The sequence below is a fragment of the Mustela lutreola genome, chromosome 5, assembly GCF_030435805.1.
Source record: "Mustela lutreola isolate mMusLut2 chromosome 5, mMusLut2.pri, whole genome shotgun sequence".
NCBI classification, from domain to species: domain Eukaryota; kingdom Metazoa; phylum Chordata; class Mammalia; order Carnivora; family Mustelidae; genus Mustela; species Mustela lutreola.
The window spans coordinates 105,022,002-105,040,089 of record NC_081294.1 but is presented as its reverse complement, the minus strand read 5'-3'; the positions used below and the strand labels follow the sequence as shown (position 1 = coordinate 105,040,089).

Below are 18,088 nucleotides of genomic sequence, written 5' to 3'. Positions count from 1 at the left end.
CCAAATGGTTGAAAGAGAAGTATGTATCGGCAGACTAGAAGAAAAAACAATGCAAAACATCAAGCAGAGCAGCAAAATGGAAAAAAAAACATTAAGTGAAGATACCCCAAGGGACATTTGTAAAACATTAAGCAGGATTGCATTTTCATTATGGGGGTCCCAGGAGGAGAAGAGAAAGAGTCAGAAAAATTATTTGAAGAAATTATGCCCCCAAACTTTCTTAATCTAGGGAAGGAAAGAGACACTAGGTCCAGGAAGCCCAGAAAGTTCCAGATAAGATGAACATAATTGAGACACAAAATGGTAAAGATTAAGGATAAAGAGAAAAATCATAAAAGAAGCAAGAGAAAAGCAACATATTATATAAAAGGGAGACCCTGTAAGGCCATAGGCAGATTTTTCAATAGAAGCTTTACTGGCCAGAAGGAAGTAAATGACATATCCCAAGTGCTAAAAGGCAAAAACTGGCAGTCAAGATGTTTTTTACCTTATTGGGTTATCATTTCAGAATTGAAGGATGGATTAAGAGTTTTCCAAATAAGCAAAAGCTAAAAGAGTCCATCACTACTAACGTGGTCTTACAAGAAATGTTAAAGGAACTTCTGTAAACTAAAAAAGAGAAGGCACTAATTAGTAATAAAGTATATGAGAGTAAAAATCTCACCAGAAAAAGTAAATAAATAATAAAGTTTGTAGATCAAACACTTATAAAGCAAGTATGAAGGTTAAAAGACAAAGTAGTAAAATTAATTAAAGATGCAATAATTAGTTAAGAGGTATATAAAATAAAAAGATGTAAAATGTGTCAGGGGCCAGGTGGGTGGCACAGTTGGTTAGGTGCTGGCTGGGGTTTTTTTTTTTTTTTTTTTTTTTTTGGCAGTCACGATCTCAGGGTTGTGAGATTAAGCCGTGTATCCTGGGCATGTGCTAGGCATGGAGCCTGCTTGAAATTCTCTCTCTCCTTCTGCCCCTTCCCCTGCTTGGATGCATAACTCTCTCTCTTATGCACTATCTTTTAACAAAAAAGTGTCAACAGAAATATTAAAAGGGGTGTGGTAAAAATATAAAGTTCTGGAATGTGCTCAACATTAATTTATTATCAACTCAAAGACTGTTACATACATAAGATGTTAAGTGGGGAACCTCATGGTAGGCACAAAGAAAAAAACTTAAAAAGTAAATATAGAAAGGAAAAAGAATCTAAACATAACACTAAAGAAAGTTATCAGACCACAAAGAAAGATAGAAAAGAAAGGAACAGGGAGGAACTGCAAAAACAGAAAACAGTTAAAGTGGCAATAAGCATATACCTGTTGATAATTATTTTAAATGTAAATGGACTAAATTTTGCATTCAAAAGATATAATATGGCTGAATAGATAAAAACATGCGACCCTTATAGGTTTTGCCTACAAGAAACTCCAGATGTAAAGATGTACAGACTGAAAATTGAAGGGATGAAAAATGTATACCATGCAAATTGGTTTGAAGAAACGATGGGTACCAGTATTTTTTTTTTTAATTTTTCATTTATTTATTTATTTATTTATTAAAGATTTTTATTTATTTATTTGACAGAGAGAGATCACAAGTAGGCATAGAGGCAGGCAGAGAGAGAGAGAGAGAAGGAAGCAGGCTCCCCGCTGAGCAGAGTGCCCAATGCGGGACTCGATCTCAGGACCCTGAGATCATGACCTGAGCTGAAGGCAGCGGCTTAACCCACTGAGCCACCCAGGTGCCCCTTAAATTTTTTATTTTTTATAAACATATATTTTTATCCCCAGGAGTACAGGTCTGTGAATCACCAGGTTTACACATTTCACAGCACTCACCAAAGCAAATACCCTCCGCAATGTGGGTACCAGTATTTTAAGATAGATCACACAGTAGGCCACAAAGCAAGTCTCCATAAAATTGGCATTTAATTCATAACAAGCACCTTTTTGGTCACAATGCTATGAAACTAAAAATCAGTTACATAAAAGTGGAAAAAAAACAAAACCACAAACACATTGAAACTAAACAGCATGGTATTAAACAGTAGGTCAATGAAAAATTCAAAGAGGAAATCAGAACATACCTTGAGACAAACGAAAATGGAAAGTCAGCAATCCAAAATCTTTGGGACAAAGCAAAAATGGTTTCAAGAGGGAATTTCATAATAATATAGGCCTACCTCAAGAAAAAAGAGGAATATCAAACCCTCTAACTTTACATTTAAAGGAACTAGAAAGGCACACCTGGTTGGTCCAGTTGATTAATCCCCTGCCTCCAACTCAGGTCATGATCTCTGGGTCCTGGGATCAAGCCCCACATCAGGCTCCTTGTTCATGAGGGAGACTGTTTCTCCTTCCCGTTCTGTCCCTCACCCTGCTTGTGGTCTGTCTCTCAGTTTATCTCAAGTAAATGAAGTCTTAAAAAAAAAAACAAACTAGAAAAAGAACAAATGAAGTCCAAATTTAGAAGAAGGAAGGAAATAATAAAAACAACATTTTGAAATAGATCAGAGATGTAAAAAGAAAAGAAAAGAAAAGATCAGTAACTTAAGAGCTTGTTCTTAGAAAGGTTAAACAAAATCAATAAACCTTTGGCCAGACTCGTCAAGAAAAAAAGAGAGCCGAAATAAATTAGAAATGAAAGAGGAGGAATTGTAAACAATACCACAGATATACAAAGGATTACAGGAGAATATTATAAATAGTTATATGCCAAAATATTAGACAATATATAAGAAATGGATAAATTCCTAGAAATATACAATCTTCAAAGACTGAATCATGAAGAAGGAGAAAATCTGAATAGATCAACCACTCAAAATGAATTGAATTAGTAATCAAAAACACCCAATATACAAAAGTCTAGGTCCAGGTGGTGTTACGGGTGAATTCTAACAAACATTTGAAAAAGAGTTAATACTTGTACTTCTCGACTTACTCCAAAAAATTGAAGAGGAAGCATAGCTACCAAACTCATTTAATGAGGCCAGAGTTACCCTGATAGGAAAACCAAAGACACAACAGAAAAAGAAAATTACAGGCCTGTATTCCTGATGAACATAGATGAACAAATCCTCAATAGAATATTAGCAAATTAAGTTCCAGCAATATATATATATATATATATATATATATATATATATATATTTTTTTTTTTTTAAAAGATTTTATTTATTTATTTGATAGAGATCACAAGTAGACAGAGAGGCAGGTAGAGAGAGAGGAAGGGAAGCAAGCTCCCTGCTGAGCAGAGAGCCCGATGCAGGACTCGATCCCAGGACCCTGAGATCATGACCTGAGCCGAAGGCAGCGGCTTAACCCACTGAGCCACCCAGGCACCCCAAGTTCCAGCAATATATTAAAAGGATCATACACCGTGACCAAGTGGGATTGACCAAGTGGGATTCGTTTTAGAGATGCAAGAATGGTTTAACAAATCAATCAACATGATGTACCACATTAGCAAAATAAAGGTTAAAAGTCATAGGATCATTTTGTAAGATGCAGAAAAGGCATTTGCAAATATTTGACATCCATTTATGATAGAACACTCTCAACCAAGTGGGTATAGCAGGAACATACCTCAATATAATAAAGGCCATATATGATAAATCCATAGCTAACATCACAGCCAACAAGGAAAACTTTTCCTCTAAGATCAGGGGTATGACAAAGATGCTAACTCTAGCCACTTTTATTCATCATAGTATTGGAAGTCCTAGGCATAACAATTAGGCAAGGAAAAGAAATAAAAGACATACAAGTTGGAAAGGACAAGACTGACAAAACTGAGTATTGATGATTACATGATACCAGATATGGAAAACCCTAAAGACTCAAAAAACTGTTAGAAGTAACTTACGAATTCAGTAAACTTTCAGGAAACAATATACAGAAATCTGTTGTTTCTATATACTAACAATGAACTATCAGAGAAATTAAGAAAGTAATCCCATATACATATATATATATATATATATATATATAAACAAAACCTAGGAAAAATTTAACCACGGGGTTGAACAACTTGTACTCTGAAACGTTTAAGAGATTGATGAAAGAAATTGAAGACAACACAGATAAATGTAAAGATATACCCTGCTCATGTGTAAGGAAAATTAATAGTGAAAATGTCCAGACTACCCAAAGCAATCTACAGATTCCTTGCAGTTCCTATTACAATACCAGTGTCATTTCCCACAGAGCTAGAATAAATAATCTAAAGACTGTATGGAACCACTAAAGACCTTGAGTAGCCAGTGTAATTTTGGGAACATGGAACAAAGCTAAAGGAATTATGCTTCCTGACTTCAAAGTATATGTAAGCTATATTAATCAAAACAGTATGTAACTGGCACAAAAGTAGACACATAGATCAATGGTGTAGAATAAAGAGCCCAGAAATAAACCCACCCCTAATGGTCTATTCATGACAAAGATGACAAGAACATAGAATGGGAAAGTGTCTTTTTCCATAAATGGTGTTGGTAAAAGTAGACCACTTTCTTTTGCCATGTACAAAAATAAGCACAGAATGGATTAAAGGCTTAAATGTAGGACCTGAAACCATTAAAATCCTGGAAGAATACATATCAGTTTGCTATGAGGTATAACAATATTTTGGGGGGTGTGTCTTTAGTTGTTACGTGCAACAGTAGCAAAACAAAAAGGGGGGGAGGAAATGGGGCTACATCAAACTAAAAAGTTTTTATGTTTGTTTAGTTTTTTTTTTTTTTTAAGATTTTATTTATTTGACAGGGAGAGACAGACAAAGCGAGAGAGGGAACACAAGCAGGGGGAGTGGGAGAGGGAGAAGCAGGCTTCCTGCTGAGCAGGGAGCCCGATGTGGGGCTCGATCCCAGAACCCCGGGATCATGACCTGAGCCGAAGGCAGACGCTTAACCACTGAGCCGCCCAGGTGCTCCTGTTTGTTTAGTTTTAAGATTGTATTTAATTGTCAGAGAGATTGAGAACACAAGTAGGGGGAGGGGCAGGCAAAGCGAGAAGCAGGATCCCCACTGAGCAAGGAGCCTGATGCAGGACTCAATCCCAGGACCTAGGGATCATGATCTGAGCTGAAGGCAGATACCCAAATAACTGAGCCACCCAGGCATTGCTAAAAGGCTTTTATACAGTGAAGGAAACCATCAACAAAAAGAAAAGGCAACCTAACTGAATGAAGATAGATACTTGCAAATGATTTATTTGATAAGGGGTTGATATCCAGAATATATAAAGAATTCAATACACGTCAACAACAATAAAACAAAATCCAATTAAAAAATGGTCAGAGGACCTGAATAGAGTTTTCCAACAAAGAGCTACAGATGGCCAACAGACACATGAAAAGATACTCAGTATCACTGATCATCAGGGAAGTATGAATAAAAACCACAATGTGATAGGGCACCTGGGTGGCTCAGTGGGTTAAGCCGCTGCCTTCGGCTCAGGTCATGATCTCAGGGTCCTGGGATCGAGTCCCGCATCGGGCTCTCTGCTCAGCGGGGAGCCTGCTTCCTCCTCTCTCTCTCTGCCTACTTGTAATCTCTCTCTGTCGAATAAATAAATAAAATCTTTAAAAAAAAAAAAAAAAACCACAATGTGATATCACCTCACACCTGTCAGAATGGCCATTACCTAACAAAAAGAAATAACATGTGGTGAGGAAGTACAGAAGAGGAAACTATCATGCACTATTGGTGGTGATGTAAATTGGTGCAGCCACTGTGGTAAACAGTATAGAGATTCCTCAAAATATTAAAAATAGAATCACCATATGACCCAGCATTGTCACTTCTGGGTATTTTTCCAAGAGAATGAAAACACTAATTTAAAAGTTGTAGCTGCACCCATAAGTTCATTGTAGCATTATTTACACTAGCCAAGATATGAAGTAACCTAAAAGAGTTCCTCAGTGGATGAATGGATGAAGATTGAAGATGTGATACATACACACACACACACACACACACACAGTGAAATATTCAGCTAGAATAAAAGCTTGCCATTTGCAATTACATGGGTGTACTTAGAAAGTATTATGCTAAATGAAGTAAGTCAGAGATAAATACTGTATGATTTCATTTCTAAGTACAATCTAAGAAACAAAATAAAGAAACAGACTTACAGAGAACAAACTGGTGGTTGCCAGAGGGGGGTGGGTTATGGGGATGTGTGGAATAGATGAAGGGGATTAGAAGTTACAGATTTCCAGTTATAAAATAAGTAAGTCATCCGGAGGTTGTATGTAGCATGGAGAAGATAGTCATTGATACTGTAATAACTTTATGTAGTGACAGATGGTAACTGGACCTGTGAGGTTTTTGTGAAGTGTGAAAAAAAAAAAAGCCTTCCATGTTATTTTGGATAACAACTTTATCAGGTATGCTTTTTCCAAATATTTCTCCCAAGTCTGTACTTGTCTTTTCTTTGTCTTGACATTGTCTTTTGCAAAGTAGATGTTTCTGATTTTAAAGCAATCCAGCTTAATGAATTAGTTCTTTCATGGACTAATTCTTTAATGTTTTATCTAAAAATTATCTAGAGTTTGTCATATGTTATTTTCAGGAATTTTATAGTTTTTATGTTTATAGTTGTAAACCTTTTTTTGAATGAATTTTTGGATTATAAGATCTGGGTCTAGATTGATTTTTTTTTCACATAAATGTCTAGTTGTTTTAGCACCATTTGTTGAAAAGACTGCATTTTCTCCATAGATTTGCCTTTACTCCTTTGTCAAATATCAGTTGGCTATATATTCATGTGGGTCTGTTTTTATGTTTTATCACATTAATCTGTCTATTCTTTAACTAGTACCATAGTATCTTGAGTACTATAGCTTTTTAGTAGATCATCAGTCAAAACTCACTGTTCAAATTTTTAATTATGGAAAAATTTAAGCATCACAAAAATACCTAACAGTCTATTGAGTACCCCTTTACATATCACCTATTCATCAACTCATAGCTGCTCTTATTTTAATTCTCTTTTCAACTTCTTCCAGATTTTATATGAAATTATTGATACTCTAGATATACTTTCATTTATATCTATTCAGAAACAATATCTTCACTTTAAGGAAACTAAAAAGCTTTCCTAAATATAAATTGGTTCCTATTTTCTGAAAGAGATTTAAAGGGTGGTTTGTTTGGTTCAACTAGAAGGTATATATATATATATTTTTTTTTTTACCATCATACAAAAAAGAATTTTATTTGGGGAAATCGATTCCTAATTTATGGCAAGTTTTTACTTTCAGAAATAAAACCACAAAACAACACAATCTAATTCAATCTTAAAGGCTGGCATGCTGAGCAAGGAATGTTCTTATTCTTTGTAGGAGCTCCTTCTTTACACTGTCAGGTACCAGGGCTCTGCCTTTTGGTGTGATTTCAGCCACCAAGTCATCAACAGTAACGTGTTCTAGTCCAAAAAGGACTTTAATTACCTCTTTACAGTGTGCCTTCAACTGGTCCTTCCAGCCACATTCAATTAATTTTAGCTCTCAGCAACTCTTTGAGGTGTTCTCTTTCTCCGGTTTCTATCAACTTTTGGTTAATCGCTGCTCTCATCTGCGCATCTTTGTTCATCTTGCTGACCACCATCACCGCGGGCGAGGGCCCAGCGACGAAATGACCCTTGCGCTGACGACCGTTACCTACCACACTCTTCGGCTGCCCGGACCTAGACCCTCAGTAGCTCGGGCACCTAAGCACACCTAGAAGGTATATTTTTTTAGAAAGATGGAGAGAGTCTGTCTATTGTGATATATAGGTTTATTTTATACACACACGTTCTGTTTTAAATCTCAGGGAAATATATATTCGTTTATAAGTCCAGCTTCTTAATACTCATTTTATGAATTTTACCACATACATTTTATGTATTTATGTCCTGAATAAGTAGGACTCTTTTTTAACTAGTTTTTCAGGGGTAGTATCTTTAATTCTGCATGGGTTGTTTGAGATACACATCACTTAGACACTCTCAAAGAAATGTATTTCAAGCCTTCAGTGCACATTCACATGATATGAACATCGATATTATTTAGAATTCTTCTGTAAGGTATACCTGGCTTTTCTTTCTTACTTATTTTGTTTTTAGTTATTAGCTTATTTAACTATGAACATAGAGTAAGTATACTTTATTTGGATTGAAAACTATTACTATTATTATTTAATTTGTTGCCCAAATTTTTCAGCTTTGGCCTTAGGGAGTTTGTTTAAATTATTTTTTACTTCCCTTTGCTTTAGAACCATCCATTTTCCCAAGGTGCAAAGGAGCAGGTTTTAAAGGTTTATTGTTTTTTGAATATCAGTCAGATTACTTTGAAATGTTTCTGTTTTTTATAATAGTCATATCAGTATCTTATTGAAGTAAAGGTGACATTACTTGATGACTGTGTGGTTTGAAAAATCACCAATGTAAACCACAATATAATGTGATTTAATTAATATCCTTTAGAAACCGTATGTATGGTAATGCCTCATTTTTCCAGGCTCAATAGAAATAATATATATAACAAATGCTTTTTTGCTTTTTTACTTTATTGATATAAATACTTCTCCCATCCAAGTACTAACCAGACCCAGCCCTGCTTAGCTTCCGAGGTCAGACGAGATCGGCGCGTTCAGGGTGGTATGGCCATAGACGATATAAATACTTCTAAAACACATTTGTATTTTTCTGCTCCTTGGCAGAATGAGAGATATAATAATTTCTTTTTTCTTTTTAAGTTTTACTTTTTATTATCTGTTAATCAGGAAAATAGACTATTAAGATGATGAAAATTATATGTATAAATACTCTGATTAAGCACTTTATATTTAGAATAATTTTTAAGAGCTTCATAATAGCTAGCTCAGTGATGTAGAAGAGGTCTTTCTACTTAGTTCCAGATTCACAGGTGTATTAAATAAGTTGAGAGTGCATCAGATCAGTTTTTAAATAAGAAATACTGGAGGATATAGAATAAGTTGTAGTAATTAGGCAGTTTCACTAAAAACTTAAAAATAGAAATACCATATGATCCAATAATTCCACTACTGGGCATTTACCCAAGGAAAGTGAAAACACTAATTCAGAAAGATACATGCACCCCGTGTCTATTGTATCATTTACAATAGCCAAGACATGGAAGCTATTTAAGAGTTCATTGATAGATGAATGAGCAAGAATGTGCGCACACACACACACAGTACTATTACATAGTCTTAAAAAAGATGAGATCCTGGGTGCTTGGATGACTTAGTCAGTTAACCGTGTGACTGATAACTGAAACCTGATTTCGGCTCAGGTTATGATCTGAGGATTGTGAGATTGAGCCCATGTCAGGCTTCACACTGGGCCGTGGAATCTGCTTAAGATTCTCTCTCTCTCTGACCAAACCTCCCTCCCCCAATATCATTCCATTTGTGACAACACAGGGGAACGTAGAGGGTATTATGCTAAGTGAAATAAATCATACTGAGAAAGACAAATACTATGTGATTTCACTCATATTTGGAATTTTAAAAATATAGAAGAATAAACAAATAAAAAGTAGAATCAGGCTTATAAATACAGAGACCAAACTGATGGTTGTCAGAGGAGAGGAGAGAGGAGGCTGCATGGGCAAAATGTGTGAAGAGGAGTATGAGATACAGGTTTCCAGTTATGGAATGAGTAAGTCATGGAAATAAAACACACAGCATAGGGAATATAGTCAGTGATATTATAATAGCAATATATGGTGATAGATGGTGGCTGTAATTGTGGTGAGGGTAGCATAACGTATAAATTTGTTGAATCAGTATGTTGTATACCTGAAATTAATGTAACATTGTGTTTCAACTATACTATATTAAAAAAAACCAAGCAAAACAAATCAGTGCCACTCTTTTAACTAAATGTTTTATTTTGGAAAATAATAGTTTTTTTTTTCATTAAATATGTGTTATTAAAAAATAAAATACTTCCAAATACCCCTTTCAAGTACACATGGAAGTATATTAAAGTTTATTATCTGGTCTCTTCTCTCTAAGCACAAATTTTCTTTGTGATCTGTCAAAATTATAACACATGTAACAGTCAAAGTGAAATTTCAGAAGGTTACTGTGTTAACTCTATAAGTGGTTGCTTTTATAAGTTATAACACTTTATAAGTTATAATACTTTATATCAAAATGGTATTAAAAATTGAAGGGGTGCCTGGATGGCTCAGTGGTTTAAGCCTCTGCCTTCGGCTCAGGTCATGATCGATCTCAGGATCCTGGGATCAAGCCCCGCATCAGTCTCTACTCAGCAGAGAGCCTGCTTCCCCACCACCACCCTGCCTGTCTCTCTGCTTACTTGTGATCTCTCTCTGTCAAATTAATAAAATCTTAAAAAACAAATTTGAGTGTCAGGTTGAAATAAAGATGGTGAAGGAAAAGGGGACCCTATTTCCATTGGTCCCCTGAATTGAGCTGGTTATCTACCAGGCAATTCTGAACACTCACAAAATTAGAAGATCTATCTGGATGTCTACAAACAGAATCTCTCTGGCATTTAGTCTCGAGGTATGAAGTGGGGAGCTGTGATTGTGATTGTGCAGGCAGATATCAGAAGATGAAGGAGAGGGAGCCTGTGTGATCTTGAGCCAGGAAGGCAAAAGCCTCCCTTGCTGGGGACTAGGCACAGACTCGAAGACCAGTAATGGCAGAGAAAGGACTTTAGGGCAATGCCACAGACTGAAACCTGGAGCTATAGGGATGCACATGCAAACAGGGGGCAACTTGTGGCTTTAGAAGCACAAAGGGCAGAGAAGTGCCTGGCCCTGGGAGCAAGGGCTGGGACTGCTGCTGTGGGGTGCAAAACCCAGGATGCTGTGGTTTTATGTGTCGTCCTTGCATGGGGGCCATGCTAATCTTCTTGTATCATTCCAGTTTTAGTATATATGCTGCCAGAGTGAGCACCAGGATGCTGTGGTTTTTAGCAGCACAGACAGAATTGGAGACATTATGGACATTATTGGAGCTCAGTGAAGATCAGACTGCAATCTCTTTGGATGCAGTTTGGATGCAGTTACTTCTGCTCTGACTCTCGGAAGAGATGCAGAAGGCTGCCTGAGAACAAAAGTCCCCAGAAATTGATTTACACTGAGCCCATCCCTCCCCCCAGAGGGGTCAGAGCAACTCTGCCCAAACAGGGTTGCCTGAGTAACAGCATGGCAGGCCCCTCCCTCAGAAGACAAGAGGCTGACAATCCTAAGGTCCCATAAAACAGGTGCATCTCTCCTGGGTTGTGATCAATAATTTGGACTCTGTACATTCCCTCAACTAGCCCTCAACAGAATGACTAAGAGGAGGAACCCTTAACAAAGCAACGAATCAGAGACTGTGGCCTCTGCCACATAACTAATGCAAATGGGTATAACCAAGATGTCAGAAATAGAGTTCAGAGTACCAGTTATCAAGGTGATTTCTAGGCCTTAGAAAAATATTAATGACAATATAGAATCTCTAGCCAGGGTAAGTGAGGCAGAAGAACAAATTAGTGAGCTAGAAGATAAGATGATAGAAAAGAAGGAAACTGAGGCAATGTGGGAAAGACAAATTAAGACCCAAGGAATCAAACTGAGAGAGATTAGTGACTCAGTGAAACATTCCAATATCAGCATTATTGGGATCCCAGAGAGGGTGGGGGGAGGAGAGAGGTCTAGAAGATATATCTGAGCAAATTGTAGCTGAGAATTTCCCTCTTCTGGGAACAGACATTCATGTCCAAGATACAGAGAGGACTCCTCCCGAGATCAGTGAGAACAGACCAACACCATGACATATAATAGTACAATTTGCAAATCTTAGATCCAAGAAAACAATCTTGAAAGCAGAGAGAGGGAAGAGATTTCTTACATATAGAGGGAGGAGCATCAGAATAATGTTGCATCTGTTACAGAGGCAAGCCAGAAAGAGTTGGGAAGACATAGGGTACTAAATGGGAAGAACATGCAGCCAAGAATACTTTATCTGAGGCTGTTGTTCAGGATAGATGGAAAGACGAAGAGCTTCCAACATCGGCAGAAACTGAGAGAATATGTGACCACCAAGCTGGCCCTGCAAGAAATATTTAGGATGGTTCTGTAAAAGTAGAAAGACCCCAAGAGTGACATAGAACAGAAATTTATAGAGACAATCTATAGAAACAAGGACTTCACACACAACATGACAATAAAATCATATCTTTCAATAATCACTCTTAATGTGAATGACCTAAATGCTCTCATGAAACATCACAGGATTGCAGATTGGATAAAAAGACCTGACCCATCCATATGCTGTCTACAGAGACTTATTTTGAACCTAAAGTTACATCCAGACTGAAAGTAAAGGGGTGGAGAACCATTTTTCATGCCAGCTGACCTCAAAAGAAAGCTGGGGTAGCAATTCTCATATCAAGACAAATTAGATTCTAAAAAAGACTAGTTAGAGATACAGAAGGACACCTTATCATTCCTAAAGGTTCTATCCAACAAGAGGATCTAACAATTGTAAATATCTATGACCCCAACATGGGAGCAGCCAACTACATAAGCCAACTGTTAACCAAAAGAAAGGCACATATTGATAATAATATATTAATAGTCGGAGACCTCAACATTCTGCTGTCAGCAATAGACAGGTCATCTAAGCAGAAAATAAGAGCTCTGAATGACACCCTGGACCAGATGGACCTCATAGATAGGTACAGAACTTTTCATCCTAAAACAACAGAATATTCATTCTTCTCGAGCACACATGGAACTTTCTCTAGAATAGACCACATACAGGGTCACAAATCAGGTCTCAGCTGATGCCAAAAGATCGAGATTATTCCCTGCATATTCTCAGACCACAGTGCTTTGAAACTGGAACTCAATCATAAGAAAAAATTTGGAAGAAATTCATTCACTTGGAAGCTGAAGACCATCCTGCTTAAGAACGTTTGGGTCAACCAGGAAATCAGAGAACTTAATCAATTCATGGAAACCAGTGAGAACGAAAACATACTGGTCTAAAACCTATGGGATACTGCAAAGGCTATCCTGAGGGGGTGGTACATAGCCATCATGGCCATCCAAGCCTCACTCAAAAATATAGAAAAATCTGGTATATACAAACTGACTTTACAACTTAAAGAGCTGAAGAAAGAACAACAAATAAAACCTAAGCGATGCACAAGAAAAATTAAGGAAAATTAAAAATTAAGATTAGAGGAGAGATCATTGAATTAGAAACCAGAAATACCAGTAGAGCAGATCAATGAAATAGAGGATGGTTCTTTGAAAGAATTAATAAGCTTGATAAACCACTGACTTATCCAAAAGAAAAGAGAAAGGACCCGAATTAATAAAATTATGAATGAAAGGGAGAGAGACTAGCATCAAGGAAAGAGAAACAATTATTAGAAGTTATTATCAACAACTATATGCCAATATATTAAGCAACCTGGAAGAAATGGAAGCATTCCTGGAAACCTATAAACTACCAAGACTGAAACAGGAGGAAATTGACAACCTGAATAGACCAATAACCAGTAATAAGATTGAAGTAGTGGTCAAAAACCTCCCAAAAAATGAGTCCAGGGCCTGATAAATTCCCTGGGGAATTCTACCAAACATTCAAAGAAGAAATAATACTTTTTTTCCTGAAGCTGTTTCAAAAAATACAAACAGAGAAAACTTCCAAACTCATTCCATGTGGCCAGCATTACCTTGTTCCCCAAGCCAGGCAAAGACCCCATCAAAACGGAGTATTACAGACCAATATCCCTGATGAATATGGATGCCAAAATTCTCAATAAGACCCTAGCTAATAGGTTCCAACAGTACATTAAAAGGATTATCCATCATGACCAGGTGGGATTTATCCCTGAGATGCAAGGATGGTTCATCATTTTCAAATCAGTCAGTGTGATAGAACACATTAATAAAAGAAGAGACAAGAACCATATGGCCCTTTCAGCTGATGCAGAAAAAGCATTTGACAAAATACAGCATCTTTTCCCGATTAAAACTCTTCAGAGTGTAGGGATAGAGGGAACATTCCTCAATTTCGTAAAAACTATCTACAAAAACCCCAGATCAAATTATCATTCTCAGTGGGGAAAAGCTGAGAACCTTCCTGTTGAGATCATGAACACAACAAGGATGTCCATTCTTGTCACATAGTACTAGAAGTACTGGACAACAAAAAGAAATAAAAGGCATTCAAATTGGCAAAGAAGAAATCAGACTCACTCTTTTTGCAGATGACATGATACTCCGTAGAGAACCCCAAAGAGTCCACCCCTAAATTATTAGAACTCATATAGCAATTCAGTAATGTGGCAGGATACAAAATCAATGCACAGAAATCAGTTGCTTTCCAATACACTAACAATGTAACTAGAAGGAGAAATTAGGGAATCAGTTCCATTTTCAGTAGCCCCCAAAACCATAAGATACCTTGGAATAAACCTAACCAATGAGGTAAAGGATCTGTACTCTAGGAACTACAAAAACACTCATGAAAGAAATCGAAGAAGACACAAAAAGATGGAAAAACATTACATGTTCATGGATCAGAAGAATGAACATTGTTAAAGTATCTGTGCTGCCCAGGGCAATCTATACTTGCAGTGCCATCCCAATAAAAATACCAGTGTCATTTTTCAAAGTGCTGAAACAATTCTAAAATTGGTATGGAACCAGAGAAGACCCGAATCACCCAGGAAATATTGAAAAAGAAAAACAGAGCTGGTGGCATCATGTTGACTGTTTTCAATATATATTATAAAGCTGTGATCACCATGACAGTATGGTACTGGCACAAAAACAGACACAGATCAATGGAACAGAATAGGGCCCCAGATATAGACCCTTAACTCTGGTCAACTACTCTTTGACAAAGCAGGAAAAAATATCCAATGGAAGAAAGATGGTCTCTTCAATAAATGGTGCTTTGAAAATCAGACAGCTATATACAGAAGAATGAAACTGGACCATTCTCTTACACTGTACACAAAGATAAACTCTAAATGAATGAAAGACCTCAGGTGAGACAGGAATCCATCAAAATCCTGGAGGAGAACATAGTTGTAACCTCTTTGACATTGGCCATGGCAACTTCTTTTAAGACACATCTCCAAAAGCAAGGGAACAAGTAAAAATGAACTTATGGGACCTCATCAAGATAGAAAGCTTCTGCACAGCCAAGGAACAGACAAACAAAGAGGCAACCCACAGAATAGGAGAAGATGTTTGCAGTGACACTACAGATAAAGGGTTGATGTCCAAGAACTATAAAAATCTTCCCAAACTCAACAGCCAAGAAACAGATAATCATGGCAGAAAATGGGCAGAGGACATGAACAGCCACTTTCTCCAAAGAAGACATACAAATGGCTAACAGACACGTGAAAAAGTGTTCGCCATCAGGGAAATTCAAATCAAAACCCCACTGAGATACCACCTTACGTCAGTCAGAATGACAAAAATTGACAAGGCAAGAAACAACAAGTGTTGGAGAGGTTATGGAGGAAGGGGAACCATCTTACATGGTTGGTGGGAATGCAAATTGATGTAGCCGCTTTGGAAAACAGTTTGGAGATTCCTCAAAAACTTAAAAATAGAGCTATCCTATGACTCAGTGATTGCACTACTGGGTATTTCCCCCAAGATACAGGTGTATTTTAAAGGACCACCCATATTCCATTGTTCAGAGCAAAACATTGTCCAAATAGCCAAACTGTGGAAAGAGCTGAGATGCCCTTCAATAGATGAATGGATAAAGAAGATGTGATCCACATATACAATTGAATATTACTCAGCCATCAGAAAGGATGAATACCCAACTTTGGCATCAACATGGATGGAACTGGAGGAGATTATGCTAAGTGAAATAAGTCAAACAAAGAAAGTCAACTATTATGTGGTTTCACTTATTTGTGGAACATAAGGAATAGCATGGAGGACATTAGGAGAAGGAAGAGGATAATGAAGGTGGAAAATCAGAGGGGGAGACGATCCATGAGACTCAAGGAAACAAACTGAGGGTTTTGGGGGAGGGTGGGGAGATGGAGTAGCCGAGGGATGGGCATTAAGGAGGACATGTATTGCATGGAACACTGGGTGTTATACTCAAACAATGAACTGTGGCGCACTACATCAAAAACTAATGATGTACTCTATGGTAACTAACATAACATAATAAAATTAAAAAAAAAAAAACTGAATGTCACTTTTATGTAACAACTAATAGTGTTGAATTCCTTTCTAAAAGCTCAATCTTATCCATGTAATTCCTTGAACATATTATCCATAGTTATTTTATAGTCCATCTTAAATTTTTTTTTATCCCCATTATCTAGCTTTTTTTAACTTGTATTTCTTTTTTTATTTTTTTAGAGATTTTATTTATTTATTTGACAGAGAGAGATCACAAGTAGGCAGAGAGGCAGGCAGAGAGGAAAGGAAGCAGGCTCCCTGCTGAGCAGAGAGGCAGATGAGGGACTCGATCCCAGGACCCTGAGATCATGACCTGAGCCAAAGGCAGCGGCTTAACCCACTGAGCCACCCGGGCGCTCCAACTTGCATTTTTTTCTTGATTTGTAGTCACATCATTGTGTCTTTTCTTATATGCATATTTTTAAAAGTTTTCATTGAAGTAATATATAATGTACATGTGGCAAAAGCAAATGACTTTATCAGGGAATTTTCATGAAATGAATATACATATATAATGAGTAGTCAGATTAAGAAACAGATATTGCACATCTATTTCAGAAGCCCCTCTTTTGCCACTTTCCATATAATAACCTGTTTTTCTTTTGAAATGGAAACTGAATCCTTAGCCTTAATGACACTGTATTTTCTTTCTTCCCTTCTTTTCCTTCTTTGTAAAACATTGTTGAACTAATTTGAAGCTTTGGTTGTTGGGTTTCAGTTTGCTTGTGGAATTATTACTAGGTAAGGATATCTAAAATCTGATTTACTTTATCACTTCAGTTATGGATTGAGATGATTAAAAGTTGGGCTTTAGTTTAGCATCTTCTTCCCTAAAAGACTTGCTTTTATTTATTTACTTACTTAAATTAATTTATTTTTAAGACTCCCAGCTTTTAAACTAAAGACTGGGAGAGTTAGTAGGAATTTTGCTTTTTGGTGGATCTTAATGTCTAGTTTTTGTTTGTATGTTTTTGTGAATCTGTTGAAAGCTGTGCTCAGATTATAGGCCTCTCAGACTCCTGTTAGGTAATAGCAGGTGTATTTAGGGAAAAGCAATTGCAAATCGCAGATGGATTTCTAGGTCTTGCCTACATAATTCATCACTGTTCTTTTAGCTTGTTAGTGCTTTGAGATGTGTTTCATGTTTTCTCCCTAGCTTTCCTAGTTCTCACTAGAAGGGTTTGTTTCACATTGTCTATCTTATTACTGGAAGCAGAACTCTATTATCCTGTATTACCTATTTTTAAAAAGTGATCTTTAAAGTCCTTTTATATTTATAATGACATTTTTTGTCACTGGAGTTTGGGACTTCTTTTAAGCATCTACAACTGTCATTGATTAAAGTTGTTTCACTGTTTTCCAAACAGTGTATCATGGTAAAAATGAAGTAGTTGTACAAGAGTTTCATGATACCTTTGTAAATTCTCAAATATGAGAGTCTCTTTTTTGAGATTTTAGGGGTAAACTTTATATTTGGCAACTCAGGATATTTGATTTGCGGTAAATTAGTGGTTTCTGTTATGTGGTTTTTCTAGGAAGAAAATTTCTTAATAAAAGCTGTGGTAATAGCTATTACTTGAGTGTTTAGTAGGCATGAGGCACTAAGTGCCTCCACTAACGTTATCAGTCTTTATAAATACTTTCATGATATAGATACTGCTTTTATTCCCTTTCACAGATGGGTAAATTAAGACAAGGAGAGGTCAAGTAATTTGCCAGCCAGTACATTATGGAAGTGGTGTGATGTGGTATATACCCATTTTTGTTGTGTACACCTGGCTTCCATTCTGTTGGGGCTGTTGTCCATTCTTATGGATTGAACACCTGTGAAAATATAGCCAGCAGCTCAGATGTATATTATTGGAGATTGTTCCCATTCTGTGTGGAA

At 36.8% G+C, this 18,088-nt stretch overlaps 1 protein-coding gene, 1 non-coding gene and 1 pseudogene across 7 annotated transcripts in view; 1 reads left to right on the top strand and 2 right to left on the bottom strand.

The window, feature by feature from the left end:
* AP3B1 (adaptor related protein complex 3 subunit beta 1) overlaps window positions 1–18,088 on the top strand; it is a 352,698-nt gene that overhangs the window by 169,203 nt on the left and 165,407 nt on the right. The gene's annotated exons all lie outside the window — the stretch shown is intronic.
* On the bottom strand, window positions 7,224–7,697 carry LOC131832387 (transcription and mRNA export factor ENY2-like; annotated as a pseudogene).
* LOC131832871 (U6 spliceosomal RNA) lies at window positions 10,828–10,930 on the bottom strand. The gene has a single exon (XR_009354226.1). It is a non-coding gene; the product is annotated as a U6 spliceosomal RNA (small nuclear RNA).